The sequence below is a fragment of the Podarcis cretensis genome (genome assembly GCF_951804945.1).
Source record: "Podarcis cretensis genome assembly, chromosome: 15".
NCBI lineage: Eukaryota > Metazoa > Chordata > Lepidosauria > Squamata > Lacertidae > Podarcis > Podarcis cretensis.
This window is the reverse complement of record NC_137185.1, coordinates 8594791-8620907: the sequence shown is the minus strand read 5'-3', so window position 1 is coordinate 8620907 and position 26117 is coordinate 8594791. Positions and strand designations below refer to the sequence as shown.

At 49.2% G+C, this 26117-nt stretch overlaps 2 protein-coding genes across 3 annotated transcripts in view; both read right to left on the bottom strand.

Annotated features, from left to right (window-relative positions):
- The window catches only part of KSR1 (kinase suppressor of ras 1), a 113919-nt gene that overhangs the window by 69144 nt on the left and 18658 nt on the right, over positions 1-26117 (bottom strand).
- The window catches only part of EVI2A (ecotropic viral integration site 2A), a 199145-nt gene continuing 192126 nt past the window's right edge, over positions 19099-26117 (bottom strand). The window contains exon 3 of one of the 2 annotated variants that reach the window (XR_013833548.1): positions 19099-19333. The gene's annotated coding sequence lies outside the window, so the exon portion shown is untranslated. The remainder of the gene's footprint in view (positions 19334-26117) is intronic. The other variant, XR_013833549.1, reaches the window with a different exon arrangement.

The following is a 26117-nucleotide window of genomic DNA, read 5'->3' as shown; positions in this document are numbered from 1 at the left end:
GCTGACTTTACAACTTTGCAAACTCATAGACAAGCAAGGCGTAAAGCTTTGTGTGTATACTCAGTTTAGATTTCATGCAGATTAGATTTCTTAGCAGTGTTTATTTTTTAAAAAACATACAAACCGACAACTAGATCAAAACAGACTGAAGACAAGGAGGACTTTATTCTGCCTTGCGCTTCATACAACTCACCTAGGGATAAATTTTCCTCCCCTTTCAGAATTTTCAATAAGGAGAATCCTCTTCAACCAGGCCTTTGGCTGATCAATACTCTACAGACTTTTAAATTTGTTTGTGAGAAAGGTTATTGTTTCATTGCTTCTAACTTTTTGTGCTTTTATCTTGTATTTTATCTTGTGAGAACTTTTGATGAAGGGTGGTATATAGATCTAATAAAATAAAAATAAAATATGACTGGATGGAAGCTGGGAGTTCAACACCCGAAAGGCCCTCACGTTCCCCAACTGCTGCAACAGGGCACATTTCATGATCATCTGAAGACCACGCTGTTCTCGGCATCCGATAATGCTGAAAAGTGACACATTAACCTCCTCCCAGGCTGAACCAGGAAGGGGTAGGGTGGGGAATCCAAAGCGATAACATTACACTTCAAGGATTTCACCCACAGTGGCTGAAACAGAGATGATTGTGTCTGAAGAGAAAAAGGCACCCACCCTCTCTGGGTTTACAGTATCAAAAAGGAATCCAACATGTTAGTACTCTGGAGGTGGCGGCAGCGACGGAATAAATTCCTTCAGTCAGGGCTCTGAATTTACAGCAGCTCTGGGGGAAATTCAGCAAAGGCATGAGCTGGCTGCAGAGATGCCTGCTGGATTATAAAACACAAGCAGAAAAACAAAAGGCCATGCCGCTAACCTTTCCTTCTCCCTCCCCATTCATTTTTCCTTTCGGATCGTTGTCTGTCTGATTGAGAGTCTATGGGCAGGGGCTGAAGCGAGGAGCTGGAGAGACAGAGATTTGCTCTTCGTTCTGTACTTTGGAGGCAGGGGCGGCCCAGCCCATTTCACCGCCTGAGGCAGAACCCAAGGGAAGGTGCTGGGGTCACCCCGCTGACAACCCCTCCGCTCCAAAGTCTCGCTTACTGGGGTCGTGTGGTGGGGTGGTGGTTTCTAGAGAGATCTTGCAAGAGGTCAGCAAAATCTTGTAGGAACCAAGAAGCACCCCTTCTTGCTTCTCCAGTGGTGGCAGAGGAGGGTGGGGTGCCCACAGGCCCCATCCCTGGGATTCTGCTGCCTGAGGCAGCTGCCTCAGTCCGCCTCACAGCCCTGGTTGTAGGGTTAATGCTGTGAGCCTGTCCACCCTATGCAAAGGTTGTATTTTAACTATAAATATTATATTCTAAAGACACTTCTGTCTCCAAGCGACCTTCCTTCCTAGGAAACTGAGCCCTGGGTAAGCGCTGGAACACATGGAGACTAGGGTGTGCGCAGTGCTTAGAGATTTTAGGGTTTTCCTAAGTGCTAAATAGGGACACGGGTGGCACTGTGGGTTAAACCACAGAGCCTAGGACTTGCCGATCAGAAGGTTGGCGGTTTGAATCCCTGCAACGGGGTGAGCTCCCATTGCTCGGTTCCTGCTCCTGCCAACCTAGCAATTCAAAAGCACGTCAAAGTGCAAGTAGATAAATAGGTACCGCTCTGGCGGGAAGGTAAAAAGCATTTCCGTGCGCTGCTCTGGTTTGCCAGAAGCAGCTTAGTCATGCTGGCCACATGACCCGGAAGCTGTATGCCAGCTCCCTTGGCCAGTAAAGTGAGATGAGTGACGCAACCCCAGAGTTGGCCACGACTGGACTTAATGGTCAGGGGTCCCTTTACCTTTAAGGGCTAAATATCGTTATCATCATTCTTCCACAGGGGTAGGAGTCATGTGCAGAGATCTGGGAGAAACTTGATTCCGTTTGCATTTCTAGGCAAATGCAGCTAATTAGTACTTTCGGGCACAATTCGCAGACCTACACGCAGCCATCCTCCCAAACCCGCTCCTCTCTGAGTCTTGCAATACATTTCTCCAGGGCAAGTAGCGAACTCAAATAAAAATGCATATTCTAGGGTCAAGTGTGTTTATGAAAGCATACGTTAGCAAACATTAGCATAGAAAATGTGGGATATTTTGGAAAACTGCTTCGTAAAATACCGTATTGGCCTGAATAGAAGCCGCACTCCCCCCCCCCAATTCTGATTGTGAAAAGTTAAAGTGCGGCTTGTATTCGCAACCTTGCGGTATCGTTGCTGAAACAGTTGCCCACGAGGGCCATCCGGGGTGCGGGAAAATGGCTCCCATCCCATTTGCTGTTCCCAAGCCTCCTCTGAGCCACCTAAGGATGGTGGAAGGGGGGGGGGGGAGGCTGCCGGCAAAGCAGCATAGCTCTCTCCCCTCCCCCCCAGAAAGCAGCCCGGGTATTGTCTTTTTTAAATTTTGCCCCCTTCAGTTTCAAAGGTGAGGCTTATTTGGAGGTGTGGCTGAAATTCAGGCCAATACGGTATATATCAGGCAAAACTGCATACGGAAGTTGCATTAGGAGACATTTGTGCCCAAATTCTGGTGAGTTTTCATAAGCACTAGCCGCAGACTGATGTGGAAAGGCCTTCTGCAGGTGTCATATTGTCAGGAGGGCTGTTCCATAGCATATAGGAATTGAACCTTTAGTGTCCCGGCACCTAAACCTTTGGAATCCCCTCCCCTCGAATAGCAAACCAGCACCATCTCTGTTGTCTTTCTGGCACCTACTGAAGACCTTCCAACAAGCCCTTTAAGTCATGGGTAGGCAAACTAAGGCCTGAGGGCCGGATCTGGCCCAATCGCCTTCTAAATCTGGCCCGCTGATGGTCCGGGAATCAGCGTGTTTTTACATGAGTAGAATGTGTCCTTTTATTTAAAATGCATCTCTGGATTATTTGTGGGGCATAGGAATTCGTTCATTTTTATTTTTTAAAAAAATATAGTCCAGCCCCCCACAAGGTCTGAGGGACAGTGGATCGGTCCCCTGCTGAAAAAGTTTGCTGACCCTTGCTTTGTGGAGACCTTCCACCGTCTGCATCTTAAAAATTAGAATTATTCTTAAGATGTTTTTTGTTTTAGCACTTGCTCTTTTGCCATCCTGAGCTCCTTTGGGAGGAAGGCAGGAGATAAATTTTAATAAGGACATTTCTGCATGCAGTTAACGCACACCTTTGTGCAGACAGCTTCTCCTAACAGAATGCACTTACGTGCCTCATTTTCCCAAATATATTTCATTTTATGCACCCATTTCCCTAATAAAACAGATTTTTCTAAACATTGCTTGGTTGGAGAGCTGTACTGCAAAATCTGGGTAAGTGCCAACTTCAAAGGTTGTGTTTTGCTTTTCGTATTGTTTCAGAAAGTGTGAATTTGATAAGATTCAGCTTTACGCGTGAACTGAATCGAATTTCTCCTCCATGGCTAGCCAGACGTGGTTGCGGTGGCCTTGCCCATGTATCAAACCTGGCCCCAAACCCTTGATATAAAGACCCCCCCCAATAAAACCATTAAGTTCAGAGCCTGAAATTACCTAACAATACCATATTGCAGCTATTAGCCCTGGAAAGGCAAGATCGACCTAATTCTTCTCCCTCTCCAAGTCTTAAAGGGCCTTTTGGTGCACCCAGATTTTTTTTTTGGGGGGGGGCACATCACATTTCCAAAACCTTCCATGGGGGGGTTTAATATCACGTGCTCTGACACACCCCACACTTTCAGCCTTCTGCCTAAGCATCCTCTCTCTCTCTCTCTCTCTCTCCTCTGCTGCAACAACGTCATGCTTAATTATCACTTCCAGATTAAAAATAAAACCCCGTGATTATGATCTGTTGAACGCCGACAGGGTGGGGCTGGATTTCGGTGGCAGCTCCTGCCCAGATGCAAAAAAGAAAAAAAAACCAAACAAACAAACCAATTTCAAAGAAGAGAAGGCAAGCACCATCCTTTGCTGGAAGCCTGGAAGTGATGGAGGAGAAAGTGCCCAGAAGTTTTTTTTAAAAAAAAATATTAATATTAGAGGGAACTGACACTTCTTTCTGTTATAACAGAGATACAGAGACAGCCATAGAAGAACCTAGTGAGAACTTAAGAAGAGATGGCTAGATCAAACCAATCTAGCCCTGCACCCTGTTCTCACAGAGGCCAACCAAAAGGCCATGAGAAACACACATTGAGGACCCAAACACAAAAGCACTCTCCCTTCTCTCCAGCAACTGGTACTCAGAAGCATATCTGCCTCTGGCAGTGGGTGCAGAACATAGCCATCAGGGTTAGGTAGCCTTGTCCTCCGTGAATTTGCCCACTTTTAAAGCCATCCAGGTCGGTGGCCATGACGGTCTCCAGTGGCAGTGAGTTCCACAGTTTAGCTGTGCACTGCATGAACAAGTACTTTTCTTTTATACATACTAAACCTTCCAACATTCAGCTTCGTTGGATGTTTGCGAGTTCTAGCATTTTGGGAAAGGGAGATAAAAAGGGTGTGCTGAAAATATTTAGTGTAGCCAGCCACCAGGCAAGCCCTTCTGGAAATGATAGTCTATAGGGAGACACCACCAAGAAGGCCCTTTACCCAGGACTCACCCGCCTCACCTCAGTAGGTAGGGGAACCTGGACAAGGGCATTCAGTGAAGATCTTCAAGGAAAGGCAGGAACATATGGGAAGAGGTAGTCCTTCAGGTATCCTGGCCCCATGCCATTTAAGGATTAAGAGGCTTCTCAAGATGCCCCCAAACTCCCCTACAAAGCTGCTCTATAATAATTCAGGCTGCTCACCCATCTAACTCAGTACTATCTACACTGACTGGCAGCAGCTCTCCGGGGTTTCAAGCAAAGGACATTCCCAGCCCTGTCTGGAGGTGTCAGGGACTGGAACAGGGACTGTAAAGCAGATACTCCAACAACAACTAGATTAAGGATCTAGTCCTCATGCTTCTGGATAAATGACTGAATTAAATAGGCACATGAGAAGTTGCCATAGTGAGTCAGATCATGGGGTGTATCTAGTTCAGCTTGGTCAACTCTGGAAGTGTCTCTCAGTCACAGGAAATTCCCAGCACTATTTGGCGATGCCGGGGATTGAACCCAGGACCTTCTGCATGCAAAACAAGACACTCTGCCACTAAGCTACAGCCTTTTTCCTCAAAGGCTATGGCGACAACAGGATACAATGGCTCCTCCCCTAGGATTCCAGGATTCTTCCCAGGAATATAAGCTCTTTTTATATGCAATAATAGCAGCAAGAATACTACTGGCCCAAAAATGGAAGCAAGAAGAACTACCGACGATTGAAGAATGGAGGATGAAGTTAATGGACTGTGCAGAACTAGATAAACTAAAGGAAGGATTCAAAACCGGCGGGACCAGAAATTCATGGAAGACTGGAGTAAATTTACGGACTGTTTGAAAAGTATTTGTGGAGATCAGACGAGGTTTGTAGGTTTGCAAGAAGTTTTGTGAGGAGTATTATTGGAAGTATTGCAAAAATTGAGAAGGGGAAGGATGATTTGTTAAGAGATGTAAAGGCAATATAAAGTTAAGAAATGCATAAGAAGTGATTAAAATGGTGGATCATCAGAGGTGCTGATGGAAGTCTAAAAAGATTGTATAAGTGATAAGCTTTGTGGTACATTTTAGAATTTATACGTTAAAATCAATAAAAATTATATATATATTTTAAAAAAGGATTCCAGGATTCTTCCCATCCAGATTTGAGCTGGCAAGGTTGATCATTCCACCCACTTTTCCACCTTGCCAAAAACCCACTCCGCTCATCCCTTACCAGCCCCTACAAAGTAAAATGCAACTAGAAGAGCGTCAAGCCCAGGGTGCTCCTCTTCCTGCCGCAGCCCCGGGGAAATTACAGATGACACAAAGCCGGGAGGGAAAGTTACCTCCTCCAAAGGCAGGAATAGAAAACCCAAGGTGACCTTGACGGAACGGAAAGCTTGGGCTGAAGCTGACCAGACGAAATCCACTGGAGAGAAATGCAAAGCTCTGGACTGGGGCAGGTGGGCGAGGTGGAGATGAAATACAGAAATGCAAGATGGGAAAATACCCGGCAGGGCCACAGAGCGTTGTTGTCCTGAGCCCCATGGAGATGTCATGGAAGGGGTCATGAGATCCTGAGGAGGAGCAGGAGATCAGGGAGTTGGAGCCAGATGACCCTGGGGAGGATCCTAGCTGGATGGGCAGGGGAGGGAGAATCATGCCCCCAACAAATGTCTGAGCTGGAGAAGGGGGCCAGTGGTCAAGGGAGTCTGGAGCTGGATTCTGGGGTCTTACTGGACCCCTCAAGTCACCACCATCTTGTCCTGACCCTTAGGAGTCTCCTTCTCCTTGAGAGGAAGCTGGACACTGAACCAGCACTGGTTCCACCTCTATTTCTAAGGACACGGAGATATCAAGTGAAACAGACCTTAGAGGCCCAAATCCACTTGCAGGAGGGCCCCGTGGTTTGCACAGAGCAAAGCTGCCTCATCTTTGCCCTGCTAGGTCTTGAACCTGCCCCACTCCTCAAAAGAGACTGATTAGGACACAGACACACAGCCAAGACTGGTGCATTCTGCAACATGCCCTAGATGTAACAGGAACGGATTAGCGCTGGGTTTTATACTGGATCATCCAGACATCGTTCCGCTTTGTTAGCAGTTCTGCAATGCTTCCCCCATGCAACGGCATTTGTTCTGTCGGGGGGGGGCAATAACTAGAAAAAACATAAGAACCCAATGCATAAGAGTGAATAGGAGCAGGAGAAAGGAAATGGGCATTGTTAAAAAGACAGATAAACAAACACAAAGAACATGATCTTTGGAGGAAATGGCTTCATTCAGCCAAACGGCACATTCCAGGAAAAAGAGGATGCCTCTTTTTCCAGCTAGCCACAGCCCGGGCTAGCATGCCTCCCTCACTTTTGAAGACCAGGCTTCAGTTGGAAAAGCAAGCAAAAAAATTAAGAGATGCTTTACGAAGGCAATTTCCTCCTCCTGGGTGATAAAGCAACAAGTGCCGCTGGACACTGCAAGGATCAGGTGATACAGAGAGATTAATCTGGCTGAGAAAGAAATTTCCTGACTGCTCTCTGTCTAGGAGAAAGTGTAAAAAAATAATAATTGGGGGGGGGGTGAAATGAATAGCTTGGGTGGGGAGGGGGAAGAAAAATGGACTTTCATTTGAAGATGGGGACAATGGAGAAAGTGATGAATGGTAGAACCTCTTCCAAATTGTGATGTATGGAAGTGAGAGCTGGACCATAGAGAAGGCTGATCGCCGAAGAATTGATGCTTTTGAATTATGGTGCTGGAGGAGACTCTTGAGAGTCCCATGGACTGCAAGAAGATCAAACCTCTCCATTCTGAAGGAAATCAGCCCTGAGTGCTCACTGGAAGGACAGATTGTGAAGCTGAGGCTCCAGTACTTTGGCCACCTCATGAGAAGAGAAGACTCCCTGGAGAAGACCCTGATGTTGGGAAAGATGGAGGGCACAAGGAGAAGGGGGCGACAGAGGACGAGATGGTTGGATAGTGTTTTCGAGGTTACCAGCATGAGTCTGACCAAGCTGCGGGGGGCAGTGGAGGACAGGAGTGCCTGGCGTTCTCTGGTCCATGGGGTCACGAAGAGTCGGACACGACTAAACGACTAAACAACAACAACAACAATCTGCTGCAAGATCGCTGAAGACCCATCACTTCCCTTTCCACATGGGGCTGCCAGTAAACTATTAAATCAATCTGGAATTAATTGCAAATCAAGAACAGTCCCTTGCTTCTCTTCACTTCTTGGAAGACTACACTAGAAAAGGCAGTTTCATTCACCCCACCTTCAGAGCTCTGGGTCACCTTTGACGGGGACAGGGGGACAGAGCTCTAAATCCTGACAGAAACAGAAGAATCTGCTTTGTACCTATTCAGACCATTGGTTCCATTGAGTTCGGCACAGGCTACACTGGCTGGCAGCAGCTTTCTAGGGTTTCAGGCTGGGGGGCAGGTCTCCTCCAGCCCTGCCAGGAGGTGCCACTGGAGATTGAACCTGAGACCTGCATGCAAAGCAGATGCTCTACCAGTGAACTACAGCCTGCCTCCTGAAGAATCAGTTAAAAGGGGAAACAGCAGCACAAGGAGCTTGGCAGTGGAACACGCTGCCCTCAGCTATAACTAGTGGCTCCTAGAAGCTGTCAGCATGCGACAGTGGCCACAACCCAGGAACGGCTTCAACTGGTTAAATCAGGTGAGAGTAGCTGACGAGTCTCAAATCCTTGATGGGTTAGGGACTTCCCCTGCATGGAAGGCAGACTCAGGCGGATTGAGCAGAGGAGACCAAGTGTGGGTCAAGAAGGCTGTTTTCTGCATGTGCTGCAGAGGGAAGCGAGGGGCAGATGGGGCTCAGGAAAGTAGTCGGTCCAGGAAAAGGAAAACTCTGATCTTAAACCTCCGTTGCCTTGCAGGACATCTTGAGGAGAAGAAAAGGTTAAGGTGTAAACCCTACACAAATCCAGAGTGGAGTCCCTAGACAGTTGGATGGTGCCTTGCATGCCTCCTGCAGCCAAGCTGGTGCCAAACTTCTTGCTCTGCTGTCCTTTGGACCACATCAGCCAGGCAGAGAAGGTCTTGTCGTCTGGGAAGCTCAGGACCGCCATACACACTGCCCAGGCTTACACTCCAGGGAGGTGCTGCTAACACAGTGGATTGACTTCGCCCCCGGAGGTGCAATCCATTATGTCTCAGACAGATACCAACTCAACTCTAAGACACAGTCATGGCGGATAAAATTGGCTATGACCTATGTTCAGCCAATGGCAAATGTGCACAGGGCAACTGATATCCGGCTTTGCCTTTGTCAAGTATGCTAGTTTGCACAGACATGGGCCTCTATTCCCCCATCCAGGCAAGCAAAGGGCCATATTTTTCAGCCAGGCAGTAATGGAGGATGCAAAGCAGGGCCTGTGAGGGGGCGTGGCCTGGAGTGAGGGGGCGTGGCCTGGGGAAAGCCCCTAAGACCAGATGCAGAAGCCACAAGGGTCGCATTTGCCCCCTTCGGGGCCTGGGGTCCTCCACCCTTGCTGCAGGTATATGTGCTTACCGTATTTTTCGCCCTATAGGACGCACTTTTTCCCCTCCAAAAATGAAGGCGAAATGTGTGTGCGTCCTATGGGGCGAATGCAGGCTTTCGCTGAAGCCTGGAGAGTGAGAGGGGTCGGTGTACACCGACCCCTCTCGCTCTCCAGGCTTCAGGAGAGCCCCACCGCCAGCCCCACAAACTCGGGGGACAGCAGGAGAGGCGCAGCGCACCTTTCCCACTGTCCCCCGACTTGGTTAGAACGTTGGCGGGGGGGAGAAGCCTGCTCCTCCCCGTCGCCAGCCCCGCAAACTCGGGGGGCGGCGGGAGAGGCGCAGCGCACCTTTCCCGCTATCCTCCGACTTGGTTAGAAGGCTGGCGGAGGGCTTCCCCCTCCTCCAGCCCCACAAGCTCCCAGAGCGATGCCAAACCTGCACGCAGCTTCGGCATCGCTCTGGGTCCTGTTCTGGGGCTGGGGGAGGGGGAAGCTCGGACTTCCCCCTCCTCCAGCCCCACAAGCTCCCAGAGCGATGCCAAACCTGCACGCAGCTTCGGCATCGCTCTGGGTCCTGGTTCTGGGGCTGGGGGAGGGGGAAGCTCGGACTTCCCCCTCCTCCAGCCTCGCAAGCTCCCAGAGCGATGCCAAACCTGCACGCAGCTTCGGCATCGCTCTGGGTCCTGTTCTGGGGCTGGGGGAGGGGGAAGCTCGGACTTCCCCCTCCTCCAGCCCCACAAGCTCCCAGAGCGATGCCAAACCTGCACGCAGCTTCAGCATCGCTCTGGGTCCCGTTCTGGGGGCTGGGGGAAGGGGGAGCTCGGGCTTCCCCCGCCCCAGCCCCGCGCCTGGGGGGGGGGGAATAATTTTCCCCCCTTTATTTCCCCCCCCAAAAAAAAATCTAGGTGCGTCCTATGGGCCGGTGCGTCCTATAGGGCGAAAAATACGGTATTTGAAATATGTATGTATGTATGTATGCATGCATGTATTTGCAATATTTTGCTTATATTTTGTAACAATTATGTTAAATAAACAATAAAAGGTGTATTTTAAAATAGAATTATTATAGTCACCTTCCCAGGTGGGCCCAAGACCCACTTAGAATCATAGACAAGAGCAACAGAGTTGCTCTCCATTTTGCAAGATCAAAGTATGCAACGAACAACCTATATGGAACCAGAATTTTCACAGAAGGTCCATCTAGCCCCAGCCCCCTTGAAATGTAGGTGCGGTGAACCTTCTGCCCTCCAGATGTTGCTGAACTACAACTCCCATCACTCCATCCCTCATGTTTGCGAGGGTGATGGGGAGTTGCAGCTCAGCAACACCTGGAGAACTGGGAGGCTCTACTCTGACTGGCAGCTGCTCTCCAGTGTCCAAGGCAAGGATCTTTCTCCTCACCTGCCATCCGAGATGCTCCACAGCTCAGTGGTACAGCATCTACTTCAGGTGCAGCAGGTCTTAGGTTCAATCCTCAGCATCTCCAGGTGGGGATGGGAGACTCTCTCTACCTCTGAAACCCTGGAGAGCTGCTGCCAGTCAGTGTAAGCAATACTAAGCTAAATGGACCAACCATCTGGCTCAGTTCCTCTGTTCCTATTTCAGCCATTTAACTTGGAACCATGAGGACTAGAATCCTACTTGATTTTTAAGGGAAGGACCATCGCTCAGTGACAGATCTGCATGCAAAAGCTCTGAGGCTGAATTCCAGGTAGGGCTGGGAATGTCCCTTGCCTGAACCCCTGGAGAGCTGCTGCCAGTCAGTGCAGACAATATTGATATAGACAGAACCAATAGCTAGAAATGCCTTCTGCACGCAAAACACGACCTACAGCCCTTCCTGCCTGGATCTGAAAATCTCTCCGCAATCCTGGGAGGAAGAAGGGGGGAAGGAGCTCCCGCCTAGTCGCACATTTCAAAGAGGCACTGTCGCACAGATCCTCTTTCGCTTCTTACCTGCCACAGCCCATCACTCTCAGCTACGACTCGCGGGCACAGGACAGAAACAGAGAAGCACTCCCTTCCCCTCCAGGAAGTGCAAGGCGAAAGAGACTTGCTGAGATTACCGGCTCAGGAGCGCCCAACTCTTAACTGCCTCCCTGCAGCAGCAGCAGCAGCAGCAGCTGATCAGTATCATGGCAGCAAAACTGCTCAGCCCAGCCCTCTCTTGTCACCACCTTCCTCCTTCCTGCTCGCCCTCTGCTACCGGGTCAGGATGAAATCATGCACATCTAATCCGCGGCTCCTTTCACACGTGCTCACACGCCCCTCGGCCTTTGGCAGTGATGGGTATAAAGCAAACCGCTGTCCCACTGGGTTCAAGTCCAGGCATCCCAACCTACCCAAAAGTTTCCCTTTCCCCATGGAAGATGCAAGGGAGGCCAGCCTGCCTTTGTGTGGAAGAGGAATTAATGATCAACCAGGTGTTCAGCAACCAGGAGGGCTGGGACCGCGATAAGGACAATTACGTCTCACCAGAAAGTCGAAACCGAGACAGATCTATTATTATTTGCTCAGTTCATTACCCGCCCCTTCAGGCGCAACGTTAAAAACATTCGAAAACAAATAAGAAGAGGGAGAGGGTTAAAAAGATAAGGGCTCAGTATCTGCAGCTCCAGGTTCAATCCCCAGCGTCTCTCTCTGAAAACCTGGAGAGATGCTGCCAGTCAGTGTAGGCACTATTGAGCTTGGTGGGCCAATTTTCTGACTCTGTATGAGGCCACTTCTTACATCCCTAGTGTATCTCTCCGGTGTCAAAGGCCAGGCTAAAGCAGTGTGTGTGTGCTTTATTCACCCACACAAACAATTCCATCGGGCACAATATTCAACCTCACTGATTTGGCCCAGGGAAATATTTTGCAGCTAGGAAGGAGAGAGATACAGAGAACAGAGCAGCTGTTATAACCATGTCGACACAGAAGGGGTAATGGAGCTTTTGGGTCTGGGCCCACCTTGGCACTGGCCCATTGGCAGACTGAGTGCCCCAAAGGGGCACCATGGACTGTCTGGCCTGGGGTGAATTTTAAAACTATATAATGCATTTTCAGTAGTAAATACAGATAAACTAACTCCAAAGAACTCCCCCTGTTCCCCAATATTCCCATGTATGTATAAGATCAGCATCTTAAAAAGCAGAGACATCACCTTGCCAACAAAGGTCCGTATAGTTAAAGCTATGGTTTTCCTAGTAGTGATGTAAGGAAGTGAGAGCTGGACCGGCTGATCGCCAAAGAATTGATGCTTTTGAATTATGGTGCTGGAGGAGACTCTTGAGAGTCCCATGGAGATCCAACCTCTCCATTCTGAAGGAAATCAGCCCTGAGTGTTCACTGGAAGGACAGATCCTGAAGCTGAGGCTCCAATACTTTGGCCACTTCATGAGAAGAGAAGACTCCCTGGAAAAGACCCTGATGTTGGGAAAGATGGAGGGCACAAGGAGAAGGGGACGACAGAGGACGAGATGGTTGGACAGTGTTCTCGAAGCTACCAGCATGAGTTTGACCAAACTGAGGGAGGCAGTGGAAGACAGAAGTGCCTGGCGTGCTCTGGTCCATGGGGTCACGAAGAGTCGGACACGATGAAACAACAACAACAATGTATAAGATTCACATAGAAAGAAGTGATCTAAGAAGTAATGTGTATATGTAGAGATCAATTGCCTTGGGTAATTTTTAAGGCGTCAGGTTTGTTGGCAGACCAACCCTGCATTACAAGATGTCTGCAAACATGGCGTGAAGGCTAGCAACACCAACCCCACCACGTGGGAATCCCTTGCAGGCGACCACAGTGCAAGGAGACAGATGGTCAGGTCGTGCAGCAGTGACCAGAGGAGAAATGACCACTGGGAGGAGTGCAGAGAGAAGAAATGTCCTGGTGCATCTGCAGCAGCACAACTGGATGCCTTCATCTGCCCCACCTGCAACAAAACATGTCTCTCCCGTATCGTTCTCCGCGACCACAGCAGGCGCTGCAACCTTCCAACCATTTGTACACTGAAGGTGCACGCCTCCATTGTTGAGATGCCAGCAACTTCAAGGCTCATCTCCTGAACTCTTGCCTGAATCCACCATACACATATACACAGAACCACAACAAAATGCCCTAACTTAGGAGAGGTCTCCATCAGCCACAAAAGAAGAGAGGAATATCTGGCCCAGAGTTTGCATGTGGCCCTCTGCACCTGGCCCTCACGCCTCATGGAGCCTGACTGTGTTTGCCTGGCTAGAACGTGGCTTTGAACTCCAACAGCGCCTCTTGCTTGCCTTGAATCAAGGGTAGAGAAAGGTGTGTGAGTTTGTGCAGAAACTAGACTACTGTACAAATGGAACGTTTTATTCCTTGCTCTTCATACTTCGCCTCTGGCACTGCCCACCTCTGGACTTAGGCCTTGGGTGGAGGCCCAGAAAGGAATGGTGGAAAATACTTCCTACCCCTGAGCTAAAACATTAATAATAATAATTTATTATTTATACCCCGCCCATCTGGCTGGGCTTCCCCAGCCACTCTGGGCGGCTTCCAACAAAATATTAAAATACACTAATGCATCAAACATTGAAAGCTTCCCTAAACAGGGCTGCCTTCAGATATCTTCTAAAAGTCAGATAGTTGTTTATTTCCTTGACATCTGGTGGGAGGGCGTTCCACAGGCCGGGTGTCACTACCGAGAAGGCCCTCTGCCTGATTCCCTGTAACTTGGCTTCTCACAGTGAGGGAACCGCCAGAAGGCCCTCGGCGCTGGACCTCAGTATCCGGGTTGAACGATGGATGTGGAGATGCTCCTTCAGATAAACTGAACCGAGGCCGTTTAGGGCTTTAAAGGTCAGCAACAACACTTTGAATTGTGCTCGGAAACGTACTGGAAGCCAATGTAGGTCTTTCAAGACCGGTGTTAGGTGCCTGGCCTCAGCACTGTCTCTTGGCCTACCTCACAGGGTGGCTGTGGGGAGGAACGATGAATGCCGCCTAGAGTTCCTTGGGGAAAAAGGTGAGATGCAAATACAGTCATAATAACTTTAGTCCACATTCCAGCAACCTGTTGGACCCAGACAAGCCCTGAGGTGCCTAAGGATGGAGTGATCTCCTTGGGTCACTTTGAAAACAACTCCATCATCTTTAAGCCTGCTCCTTATCAAGGTAAGCACTCCCTCGGGCCAAGCAACTGTGAATAATTCATTGGCGAGCAGGCTGAAAGAAGAAGATCATCTAATTAAGAGAGAGGGGTTGGAAAAGAGCCATTAATGGATTTTTACGGGCAACCGCAAGCGACAGATGGCAAGCTGTGGCTCTTCCAAACCGGGAGACCACAGAAAACCAAGCATTATGTACCGATGGGTTGCAACATCTTCTAATTCGTGCCAGGGATTTATATAAAACAGAGGCTCTTCGTTCATCCGCTGAAGTGCAAGGAAGAGCCTTCAAGTAAATCCAAATGCCTGAGTGCAGCCCTGTTCTTTTTTTAAAAAAAACTGCCCGTTTTTCAAAACTCTGCTCAAAATGCAATTCAAGTGGGGCTTGCAAAATGGTTCGTGGAGCTGCTTCTTTTCATTCTCTTCAATTCCCCCCCTTCCTCCACTCTATCAGATGCATGCAATTCTTGGGACTGTGTCCCCAAATGGAAAAAAGTAAAGTATAGGAAGAACCGAGGAAGCCTACATTCAGACATCACACTAATCCACTGTTTGCACAATCCCTGGTTTAGAACTCCAACCATAGTTTGCTCATCCAACTCCAGTTGGTCAGTTCAGAAAATTGCACCACCTGATGCTCACCACAAACTATTATCTGCTAAACACGCAAACCATGTCTTGTGGATTCAGGTTTGTTAGTCAATCACAAACCATAGCTTCCCATTTTATATATTTTGCACCAAGTTATCATGAAGATTCCCTAATTGTTATTTGGGAGAGATGTCTAAACTGAGCCCAGATCAAGACAGTGGCCTTGACCCCCACATTCACACAAGCAGTAGATGGGGCAATGGGCTGGGGGGTTGCAGGACTGAATTCACCTTCCCCCACCCCAAAGACACATTGACAGTCGCTAACTGAACAAAATCTTTCCCCAAAAATACTAGTTATGTGTGTCTTTGAACCATGGCATGTTCACTGAAAGGATGCCCAAAAGAGACAGTAAGGGTAATTGGCCACATAAATATGGTCATAGACATACCGTATTTTTCACTCCATAAGATGCACTTTTTTCCTCCTATAAAGTAAGGGGAAACGTCTGTGCGTCTTATGGAGTGAATGCGCGGTCCCTGGAGCCGAATTGCCCAGGGGCGAAAAGCAAATCATGCTTTTTTTTTAAGAAAGAGGGAAGGGGGTGTTGAAACAAAGCCGCTGAGCAGCTGATCGGCAAACGATCAGGAGGGAGATAAGGGACTCTAGCGATAAAGGAGGCTGCCTCGGAGGGGGGGAGGTAAAAGCACATGGATCCTCAGGATTGGGTCACTCAAAATTCACCATCAGATCACACAGTATGTCCATGGCTATAGCCTGCACCAAAAAATCACGCATCCACTGTTTCGTGGGGCCGCAATGGCGCAAAAACGTGGTAACAAAGCAGAGATCCACATGGATCCTCAGGATTTTTGCATTGGGCTACCCCAAACTCCCCATCAAATCACATGTCTGTGGCCACAGCATGAACAACAAAAATCATACACCCACTGTTTTGTTCAGAATATTTTTTTTCCTGTTTTCCTCCTCTAAAAACTAGGTGCGTCTTATGGAGCAAAAAATATAGTATTTTTGAGATTTACAGCTGTCGATGTACAGTTGAATTATATCTTGGAACTCTGAAACCTGACAGAGAGATAATATAACTGGCTAGCGAAGGCACTCATGGTGGCTAAATATTTAACACTTTGGTGTCGTTAAACATCAGTAGTGTTCAGTCAGTACAGCACGAGACATTTAATCTCAGGGCCATGGGTTCAAATTCCATGTTGGGCAAAAGATTTTTGCATTGCAGAGAGTTGGACTAGATGACCATAGGGGTCCCTTATGATTCTACAATTCTATGATTGTATGATTCTACCTCCCCTGCTCATCACACACTCTACCAGACACTGCACAGAAGACATGACTCCGCTATCAGCCTAAGAGAAGGTTACCTTCTGCAAGCACAAGATGGGAGGTTTTCAGATCTACGAACTCCATATATAGATCTAATTTCATGAATGGGAACTGGATTAGTTTGGACCACCAGCTCGTTCCCCTCCTCCCCCATAAACGGGCAAACTGAAAGCATTGTTTTGTTATTTTTGGCTGCATTTTATTTGGCAGTATTCCTTTCTCCTTTGTTAATTTTTCTTAAGAAAAAAAATAGCTATTAATAAAATAAGGATGAAGTAGTACAGTCCAGAAACAGTTCTCTCGCCACACCCATTTCTGTGAACTCAGACCAACTCTGCTTGCCAACCCACCTGAGTCTCACCTGCAGAGCAAACAGCTGTGCCTACAGAGGACCTCTTCTGAACTTACAAGGGCCAAGAAAGAGAGCACACTGCTGCTGGGGCAGCACTCTTGCCACCTGGTCCTTTGAGATCAGGAGCGCTCGGGCATGCAGCTGCCACAATGCCTACACAGCTGTGAAATGGGCATAAGGAGCCTCTTGATGGATCAGAACCAAAAGGGCCATAGCTGAGTGGTAGAAAATCTGCTTTGCATGCAGAAGGTTGCAGGTTCAGTCCCTAACAGCATCTCCAGGCAGGGCTAGGAAAAGACTCCCTGCCTGGAACCCTGGAAAGCCGCTACCAGTCAGTGTAGACAATACTGAGCTAGATGGAGCAACGGTCTGGCTCCTAGGCAGCTTCCTAGGTTCTTATAAAGCATCCCATTTCCCAGCTATTGGCCATACATATGCTGCCGGGAAGCCCACAAGCACAGCATCAAAGCAAAAAAACCCGCCCACAATAATCTGGCGTTCTGGGGTAGATTGCCTCTGCATCTGGAGGCTCCACTCATAACTACTGATTACGGAAGAGGAGACCTGCTGGAATTGACAAAGTTCAGGATCCTGTTTCCCCACAGTAAGCAGCCAGATCCCTCTGGAATGCCCAGAGAAAATAGGAGGAAATGCAACTCTCTCTCCTACTGTTTGTCCCCAGCTACAAACTGGGATGCAGGTGGCGCTGTGGGTTAAACCACAGAGCCTAGGACTTGCCAATCAGAAGGTTGGTGGTTTGAATCCCCACGACAGGGTGATCTCTCGTTTCTCGGTCCCTGCTCCTGCCCACCTAGCAGTTCGAAAGCACGTCAAAGTGCAAGTAGATAAATAGGCAGCAGGAAGGTAAACGGCATTTCCGTGCGCTGCTCTGGTTCGCCAGAAGCAGCTTAGTCATGCTGGCCACATGACCCGGAAGCTGTCTGCGGACAAACGCCGGCTCGCTCGGCCAGTAAAGCGAGATGAGCGCCGCAACCCCAGAGTCGGCCACGACTGGACCTAATGGTCAGGGGGCTCTTTACCTTTACCTTTACTGGTGTTTGGACAGCAGACTGCTCCTGAACTGGGAGGTTCCTTTGAGCCTTATGTAAATCTGCCCAGCCACCCATTTCAAGGCGGGCTACTCTGACTGCTTGACTCTGCTCTGAAAGGCGACAGGGGAGAAACTGCACAAGCAGGCAAGGCGGATCCTGAGGTCGGTGACCATGGGAAGCACAAAAGAGGCTGCTTTTCCCGGTCACAGGGAGAACTCTTCCCGCTCTGAAATTACACAAGCTCTTTCCAGCCTCCCTCCACTGCCCTGTCTCACCCCGAGCAAATGTAAATCAAGGCTTCCAGGAATCCGCGTTCCTCCCAGAGGCTCACCAGAATTATTTGGAACGTGCCGGCCTGAAAGAGAACAGCAGTAATGAAAAAAGATAAATTGCATTTAAATATGTCCTCTGGGGAGAATTTCCTTGCTTCCTGCCTGCTACTGCCCTGCCGCTACAGCATTCCCGTGGCGGAATATTATTATTATCACTTTGAGGGCCACGTTCCCCTCTATGCAACCTTTCTGGGGCCACATGCTCAGGATGAGCGGGGCCAGGAGGAAAAGTCGGTGGGGCAACAATTGCTAGTTTGCTCACCCTCTCTAGATAAGCAAGAAGCACCATCAGGTATAGGATACAGGCAAAAATACACAAGGCAGATGTAAAGCAAGGCCAGTGGTATGGGGGTGTGGCCTAAGGAGAGTCCCATCTGGTGTAAAGAGAAAGTGCTACAAGAAGGGAAAATGAGGTCTCTGAAGTTGCCCACCAAACAGTTTCATCACCTGTTGGAGCAATGTGGAAGTCGCCACCCTAGTGACAAGGATTCCTACGTACAACTGCAGTTGTAGTGCATACCACACAGCCTGCAAGGGGAAAATGTCTAACACACGCAAGGATCTTCGGATAGAGCCAATGGCCACATATATCTGGTCCTGCAAAGCTAGGCTCTCTCCAGTTTAAGCCCGCTTCCCTGCAATATTCCCAGTTTGAAAAGCCACAAGCAGAATATTTCTGACACTGGTCTGTGTGCTATCCACCCCAGTCGAGCCTTGACCACTGATTCAGATACCACACGGATGTCAGCAATGCACACAAGTTCTGTAAAACCTAACACGGGTTATAGACAACACCCTGGTCGGGTTCCTAGCACAGACCTGCGGCGGAATTTCTCGTGGTCAAAGGGAAGGGAGCCACCAACGACGACAACTGTGACAGGGCTTCCATCTGAGTAAAGTGCAAGAAAACCGGGTGCTGGCCATCATGATGATCTCATGTAGGCTTTCATTAAGGCCTCCTAGTTCACGGGTAGGTAGGTCAACCTGTGCCCGGGCTCTACCACTTTGGATGTTCACACAGATGGGGCACTGCCACTGCGGTTTGAGTTATTGAGAGCAACACTATAACACTGGCAATGTGGATAGCTTTGTTCCAGCCTGTGGATTATCCTGTAGCAAAAGGATATTTGTAGCGATTCTTTTCTCTTTATTGAATGAACGTTTGGAGGGAACTTTGGTTTTGAGACATCCCATATTGCGCTTGAACGTGATTTGGGAATTGCATAGCTTATGTAAAGGCTATACAGTGGTACCTCGGGTTAAGTACTTAATTCGTTCCGGAGGTCCGTTCTTAACCTGAAACTGTTCTTAACCTGAAGCACCACGTTAGCTAATGGGGCCTCCCGCTGCCGCCGCGCCGCCGGAGCACGATTTCTGTTCTCATCCTGAAGCAAAGTTCTTAACCTGAAGCACTATTTCTGGGTTAGCGGAGTCTGTAACCTGAAGCATATGCAACCTGAAGCGTATGTAACCCAAGGTACCACTGTATTTAAAGAAACGGACACTTGGTGGAATATAAATGTCTTATTTTTACATTTTGCCTTTGGGAAGTTCTACATAATTACATACAGAGTTATGTGAGCTGTGCCACTTCAGACTGCTGTGCCTCTTTACACCCACCCACAACTCCCCCCCCCAAAAAAAAAGCAACACAAAAATCCATATACACAGAAAGTTAGGTGACAAAGACAAAATTTATAGTCTGGCTTTATCCCCAACTTGCTATAGTTCTATGCGCAGGGACGTGTGTGTGTGTTTCTGTATCTATACACAAAAACTCCTTAGACCATCCATGTCACAGTCAAACTAAGCATTATCTGGTATTTCCCACCTTCGTTTTTTCCCCTTTGCAGCTGCCTGGTTCCTGCAATACCAACCCAGCAGCAGATTCTTTCCCTCTCTGTTTTTACATTCAAGCTTGCTCCTGAAGACAGATTTCTTCCTCCGATTTATCCTCATTGACCGCTCCTGCTTTGCTCATTTCCTCTCCCCCGCGTTATGTCTCGTCCTTATCTCTTGATTGTAAGCTTGTGGGCAGCAAATCTACATTATTTAGAAGTTTTAGGTGTTTCACAAACGGAACAATCCCATCACAAGAGCCCCACCTCGCTGGCCATCCACAGTGGTGCAGTCCAAACGCAGGTGGTACAGTCCAAACACTGGCAGACCATCTCAGTAAGAAGTACTGTATTTTTCGCCCTATAGGGCGCACCGGCACTGTTATGTAGTGAAGTTTCACCCTGGGCCAGCAGGGGGGATACAGTAGATAGTTTTCACTCAGGTCTGTAGATAGTTTTCACTTAGGTCCACGTCAGTTATTTTAGGCGGGAAACTCTGGGTGTTGTTGCTACAATGTTGACAGCCGGCTGTCTATAAAAGCAGGCCGGCTGAGCTGCTTGCTAGTCAGTTCTATTCCAGCTTACAAAATAAAGAGCTATTTTGGAGAAATCACTGTGTCGTCTGCTATGTCAACCCACAACTTAACAGGCATATAGGGCGCACCTAGTTTTTTTGGGGGGGAATAAAGAAAAAAAAAATTATTTCCCCCCCCCCAGGCACGGGGCTGGAGAAAACCTGAGCTTCCCCCGACCCCAGCCCCCAAAACAAGCAACTCTCCGCAAGCCGTGGGAGCCTGGCGGGAACTCCCGCCAGGCTCCTCAGGCTTGCGGATATCTGCCCGGAGCCCGGGGCATGCTGCAGAGCGCGCCCCAGGCTTCGGGATGCAGGCTGCTATCCGCAAGCCTAGGGAGCCCGGCGGGAACTCCCGCCGGGCTCCCAAGGCTTGCGGATAGCTTCCTGAAGCCTGGAGAGTGAGAGGGGTCGGTGCGCACCGACCCTTCTTGCTCTCCAGGCTTCAGCGAAAGCCTGCATTCTCCCCATAGGACGCACACACATTTCCCCTTCATTTTTGGAGGGGGAAAAGTGCATCCTATAGGGCGAAAAATACGGTACATCTTCAGGCTGCTTCCAGGTCACTCTCTGTGACTCCAAAAAGCAGCCAAGTGTCATGTCACCAGCCATTCAGCCTGCGACGTGACAAGTGAAAGCAGTCAAAAGCAGCACCAGGTGTCGGCCTGCTGAATGTTCAGGGTGTGTTGTGTCAGCAGAAATATGTGTCGAGGGCGACAACAGACACCGTGCGGTCAGAGTCCTAAGGCGGCAGGAGGTGGTGCTCATAAGGAAGGATGGTCAGTACAAGCCTGGTCCTTCTACTCTCCGCTCATCCCCCCACACCAACCTAAATAGGTTAGGGAGCTTATCAGCAGCTGCCTCCAGTCTACAGGTGATGCTTCACATCAAGGCATCAGATGGCAAGGCCTGCTTCATCCCAGACTTGCCACTTGACCATCACATCTATCTGGGCCATCACTGAGACCAGGCTGGGTGAGAGTGGAAGGGCAAACCTCTCCCAGATGTGCCCACCAAGTTTCCAGATGCAGCAGAAGTCCTGGCTGGAAGGGTGAGGACGTGGGGCAGCCCTGGCACAAAAACAGCCCATCTCCCTGACCCAACCTTGCAGATGTCCATCTCTGGCCATGTGTACCTGGTGTTGGGCTCAAGCGACCCAACAGACATTCTGTTAGCTTACTGACCATCCTGCTGTCTAATAGTCTTATTAGCTGAATTGACAGAAGTGGTGTTGGGGAATCCACCAGCCCACCAAAAACTCTAGTGGGCACCAACAAGATCCACACTGAAGAACCTTGTCTGGGGAGGCTCGCAACTTCACAAACACCATGTCAACCACAGGCCTATCTCAAATAATGCTGGGCTCAGCACATGTGGCGGGTTTTGGACTCCCAATTCTCTGATGCCAGCTCTAGCCCCAAACATCTGGAGGGTGGCAGATTAGACAGACCCCCACGGCTCCCATTTCCAAAATCATCCGCTCATTACTTGCAGAACAAACAAACAAAAACCTCACAAGTAAATAACATTATCCAGCAGGAATAAAACCGGGACAATCATAGTTTTGTTTGTTCAGCCGGCCTCAGAGCATCGCCTGGAGAAAAGGATCTCCGCTTACGCTGGGAAGATCCATGAGAATCAGAGAAATAACTTGTTTTCCGCATTCGTTCCAGCAGCTCCAGTTACAGGTCACGGGAAAGTGAAATCTCCTTGTTTCTTGAGACGCCCGGGGAAAGTGAGCAAAAAACAAGCTGGAACGCCCAGGCACTGTCCCAGCTATTTAGATGCCAGCAAAAAACGGAAGATCGCAAATAAGAAGCACCGCCTCTGCTTTCTACGCAAAATGATATGCTTGCAGCAGAAACTCTTGCACAGCACTGCTGTTATTTACTGACTCGCCCAGTGGAAGAACACTGGGCTCAATCTTCAGAGGCTGGTGGCTGGTAGGTCAGAAGACAGGGAGCCCAACAGTAGGTGGCGCCAGAGCCAATGACAGGCTGAAGCAACGCACTCTAGATTTGTTCCCACTCCCCTCCTGCTTGCTGAGTTCCACAAAGGGCGACACTGAGATGGAGGAGGAGCAGGAGTTTGACAGGCAGGGTCAGTTGCTGGAATCCACCTCAAAGGCTGCTGCAATGACAGAGCAGGGTTGAGAGACACATTGACTGCCTCAAACCACTCAGAGGAAAAGCCACATGCAAATGTAAGAGGGAGAAAATGCTTTTAAGAGAGTTCAATGCTACTCCCCACCCCACAAAGAAACGAAGGGTGTGTGCAGAGCCGGCCCCACCACTGAGCAAAGTGAGGGAGATGCCGTCAGACAGAGGGTGTGGGGGGGCAGCGGAGCAGCAGTCCAGCCCCCTCCCCACTATTTCCAAGTCCCCCTAACTCCAACATGGAGAAATCAGGCCGCACAAGTAAATTCTTCATAGTGAGTAGAGACAGGGCCAGAGGGAACCACTGAATATATTTTAAAGTAAAGGTAAAGTGACCCCTGACCATTAGGTCCAGTCGTGACCGACTCTGGGGTTGTGGCGCTCATCTGGCTTTATTGGCCGAGGGAGCCGGCGTACAGCTACCGGGTCATGTGGCCAGCATGACTAAGCCGCTTCTGGCAAACCAGAGCAGCACACGGAAACGCTGTTTACCTTCCCACCAGAGCGGTACCTATTTATCTACTTGCACTCTGACGTGCTTTCAAACTGTTAGTTGGGCAGGAACAGGGACCGAGCAACGGGAGCTCACCCCGTTGCAGGGATTCGAACCGCCAACCTTCTAATCGGCAAGTTCTAGGCTCTGTGGTTTAATCCACAGCGCCACCCACATCCTGAGAATATATTTTATGTTACAGAAAATACTGATCTTGGGTCTCACCTTTGGGTTCTGAAGAACGCTATATACTGCCTGTTAGGAAGAAAAGGCAGAACAACTGGGAGCGAGAGGTTTGCTCAACCAGCTGCAGAGACCCAAACATACAAGTGTATCTTACTCAAAATGAAGACTCTGTTAAGACTCTGTAAGAATCTTACTAGAATGGGCGTATCACAGTGCTCATCTTTTTACTTATGGAGGTCTGGTTATAGCCCCAAATTCACTGTCTTATTCACGGTACAGTTTGGAATTTATGGTTCTAGGCGTTGTTTTACATTTCTGAGTGTGTCTAGCATAGGGCTGCCATACGTCTGGATTTTCCCAGACATTACCAGGATTTCAGAGGGAATTTCTGTAAGGCTGCGATTTGTCCTAGATCTTTGGCAAGTAAACTGAAATAGCTCAAGGATTTTTGGGTGTCCTGGTTTTTACTTTTTGTTGTCATCTCTTGATCACTGTCACTATTTTGAACCACATTTTGTACATGGCTCCTGATGAAGGAATCTCTCTCCAAAGCGCAATAAGCAGAATGAACAGTTGATTACTAGAAGCCTGGTCTCTTCTTGGCGATTCCCCCCCCCCCTTCCCTCTGCCTACTGATCTGGAAAAAAAATCCATTTCAAGCTATCTCCATGGGTGTTGGGGGAGGTGTGTGTGCTATGCAACAGGGTACCTGCCCCAGGAAGCAGAATATTTTGGGTCAACCCTAATTCTGGCCCCATTGAAAGCAGTGTCCTTCCTCTGTGCACAGTCATGGCTTCCCTCTCCAAGAATCCTGGGAATTGTAGTCTGTTAAGGGTGCTGAGAGTTGCAAGGAGACTCCTATTCCTCTCACAGAACTACAATCCCCCAAAAAACTTAGCAATCAATCCCTCTCCCCAGGGAATTCTGGGAACTGTTTCCCTAAGAGAGAAATGGGGTCTCCTAGAAACTCCCAGCACCTTTGACAGACTACAGTTCCCAAGAGCCTTTGGGGGAGCCATGACTGCACAAAGTGGTACTGTCAGGGACTCAGCGGGAGCGCAGGGAGGAGAGGAGATGGTGAGCGAGGGGGAGCAATCCGAGGGCAGCGTAGGAGAGGATGACAGCAGCCCGATAGATTCCGTGAGCCTCTCCAGCGAATCGGAAGATTCACAGAAGGGGGCGCCGATGGGCAGGGCAAGGGGGGACCCAAGGGGGACACCCCAGAAGCAAGGGGCCAGCGGGGACTCCCAGAGCAGCAGTTGGAAATCAGGACCAGCTTCCCCACCAGAGCGTAGTGGGGGGGGAGTCCCAGGTATCAGAGCCCACATATTCACCACCAGCGAGAGAAGATGAGTCAGGGGTGGCCACGCCTCCATCGGAGAGCGAGGGAACGGTCAAGAGGAAAGTTGCAGGCTGGGCGCGCGCGCCAAGTTCAAATGTACAGGCGAGCGGCACAGAAGGTAGCCCGGATAGGGAACCAGGTCCTAAAGCCCGCCGGAAGGAAGGGGAAGAATCATCAGGGTCAGCGTCAGAGGAGTCCAGAAAGGATGAAACCCTAGCGGGCAGGAGGGCCCAGAGGAGAAAGGAACTTAGGAAGAGGTGGAGCAAAGCGAGAGTCTTAAACTGGTGTGGAAGGGGAGGAGACTCAGACGGGACTTCGCCGGTCTAGGGTTGAGACGTAGAGCTGCGCGCTGCGGCTTTAAAATGGAAACTGAACCTCAATAAAGACTTTTGTACATGACTACAGCCTAGCGTTGGTCCTCTGTGAGCTGGGACCTAGAGGCAGCTCTGACAGGTACGATACTGCTTTAAGTGCAGATGGAACCTGTGTGCTCCTCTTTGGACCATTTTCTGAACTCATCCTATGAGACAGCTATTAGAGTTGCAGCCTTTGGAACGGGGGGGGGGGGGGACCAGGATGGGGAAGGCTGGCAGAGAGAAAGCTCTCCCCTCTCTTGCCCAAACAAGCAATGTAGGGTTTCATAACAAGAGGCATGCAAATCGGGTGGAGCTGCACCAGGAACCCACACGGAACACTCAAAGCACGCCGACTTCCTTTCCTAAACGCAACTCACTTCAAAGCAGGTCAGAAAGTCATTCGATGCGCCTGCACAATGAGGCAACCAGCTTTCACAGGGAGAAGGCCAAGGGGACATCGCCTTGCATTGTGGAGGGAGGGAAGGAGGGAGTAGAAATTCAAACGGTTTGCATTTTCGTGAGAAATGCCCTAACTCACAGCCAATTCGCCCACCAAGACAGAGCAATCCTTCAAATGTGCACTCCTCTGAATTCTGCAGTGAAATTTTCCAGCCAAACAATACGCACAAAATTACAGTGGTACCTCAGGTTACAGACGCTTCATGTTACAGACTCTGCTAACCCAGAAATAGTACCTCAGGTACTTTGCTTCAGGATGAGAACAGAAATCGTGCTCTGGCGGCATGGCGGCAGCGGGAGGCCCCATTAGCTAAAGTGGTGCTTCAGGTTAAGAACAGTTTCAGGTTAAGAACAGACCTCCAGAACGAATTAAGTACTTAACCCGAGGTACCACTGTAATGCCGTTTGCTTTAGGGATGGGGGGGGAATGTGGATAAAAATGTAAATATTAGTGAAAAGAACATACAAATATGCACATTATTCGGGGAAGCCACTTGCAAATTCTTTCATTTTGTGACAGCATGGTCTCAAAATTCAAACTGTGCCACCCTGGTCCAAAAAGGTTCACAACCCGCCCCCCTCCCACTCTAACCCCTTGGTTGCCGCAGCCCACCAGGAGTTGGAAAAGGGCCACCGGCTTCAAAATCAACTATTCAAAAAATAATCTTACAGATGTTTAAACATTCAACCCAAAACACAATCTTCAGTCCAAATGCTAGAGGATATTCAACAGGCACCTCCCAGCTCAGCAGCTTCCAACACCCTCCACCTCTGAGGTACAGAAGAGGGAGAAATTCTCTTCGTATTTAAAGGAAAGCCTACCTAATTCAGAAAGTATG